The sequence below is a fragment of the Tenrec ecaudatus genome, unplaced genomic scaffold (assembly GCF_050624435.1).
Source record: "Tenrec ecaudatus isolate mTenEca1 unplaced genomic scaffold, mTenEca1.hap1 Scaffold_265, whole genome shotgun sequence".
In the NCBI taxonomy this organism is placed as follows: Eukaryota; Metazoa; Chordata; class Mammalia; order Afrosoricida; family Tenrecidae; genus Tenrec; species Tenrec ecaudatus.
The window spans coordinates 82,252-84,021 of record NW_027458827.1 but is presented as its reverse complement, the minus strand read 5'-3'; positions in this window follow the sequence as shown (position 1 = coordinate 84,021).

The following is a 1,770-nucleotide window of genomic DNA, read 5'->3' as shown; positions in this document are numbered from 1 at the left end:
TGTTTGGGGTGACCCTGGTGCACACAGCAGCCTGGCTGGGGTGCAAGCGTCCTTCTTCCCCCTCGCCCGCTCCGTCGGCGCCCCTCGTGTGGTGAGATGTGGGAGGATGACCCAGGGGCTGGTTCCATCCCCCAGTTTTGGGATTGGTTGGGGTTCCTGGGGAGAATTCCTGTTGGAGAAAGGAGGATCCCAGACTGGGGCTTTGGGCGTCGGTGTTTCTGATTCATTGCGGGAATTTTGCGTGTCTCCCCCCCTCCATTGTTTCCTTTCACACAGTGGTGCCTCCTCCCTGAGACTCCTAGAATGTCTTCAGCTCACAGGTGAGCCGTGGGTCTGTTGCTTCTCTCACCACAATGTGAATGCTACTCAGGAAGCCAGTGGCTGCAGCTGGAGCACAAAACGTTTTAGGGCTTCCTCCTGAGGTTTGCCTAGTCTTGTCCCCTGTGCGGGGTGTCTTCTCCAGGAGTAGTGAAGGGGAGAGGAAGGGGTGAATCTGGTCTGGAAACTCCCTGGCTCATTCTTGACAGCCGGTAGGGCAGGGAGCGCGCTCACCCTTGAGGGTGTTAAAGTGATATTCCAGGCATTCCCAGGTTGTTGGGGGTAAGTCCAGGACTGAGACCTCAAGGGAGGTGACCCAGGTTGGTGGCTATCAGTCAACAGTATGGCAGGTGGCAAGTAAAAGGAGAAAGAAACAGGCCAAACTGTACAAAGATGGGGGTTCCGTGAGCAGGAACTCAAGCAAAGAGAGGGCCAGTCTTTCTTTGTGAAAGCATATAAGAAGGGCAAGACCCCTCAAGTACGGAAGATCCCCCAGTCCCACATACACTCTTCAAAAATTTTGCATGTTGCTTCTTTAATTTTTACAAAACCCTGTTTGTTTGTATTTAACAGTAGAAAGAAGCTGGAGGAAAGCTTCTTAGTGGAGGACAGACAGCTGGAGAGAAGGTTTCTTTAAGAGAACAGGAGAAAATTGCCATCAATAATGAATTGCTTTTCATGCAGAGAAAGTAGCCAGTAAAAGACATTCAGGCAATTGAACTGGATCCATATTTCTGCATATTTGTTAGTGTGGGGGAGTGTGAGAGCTGCTCCTGCTTGTTGCCCAGAGGGAAATTTATGTTTTCTGTTGCCTCTGAAGAAGTTTCTAGTAGCTTGCCCTATGTTTAGATTTATGCTGACTCCATTTTAACTGTGTATTCCCACCTGGAGTCATTTTATCCTTATTCTAATGATTTCCCTGCGTATGTTGCTTGGTTTGGGGGTTCTTTTTGTTTTGGTTTTGAATCAGCGATTTAGGAAAAGTTCCAGCTTTAAGGAAGCCATGGCCCAGATCCGGGACCTGAAGGAGGCCGTAGAGTTGCTCAAGGAGATCATCCAAGTGGGGTGTGGCTCTGCCAGTGAGAGACTGAGGGGCTGGCCTGGTGTTCCACACCATTCCTTGAAAACGTGCTGGCATGACAAGAGGCAGTACTCCCCTGAAAACTCACTGCCAGGGATTCTGACCCAGAGACCCTTTGCACAGGGTTGGGGTTTCCCACACTGTAACTCTTCAATGGAGTAGAAAGCCTCATCTTTTTCCAGCCAGTGGTTTCTAGCTGATGGCTTTGTGGTTAGAAGCCTAGCATGCAACCCACCAGACACCAGGACACCTGCTCTATACTGTAGTCTTAATTCTCCACCTCCCAATCTAGCGGGTCGAGAAAAGCTCATCCCCACGCCACATGAGACTCCCTACAGCTCGCTGGCCAGGGGGATGTTCTGCTCCCTGCC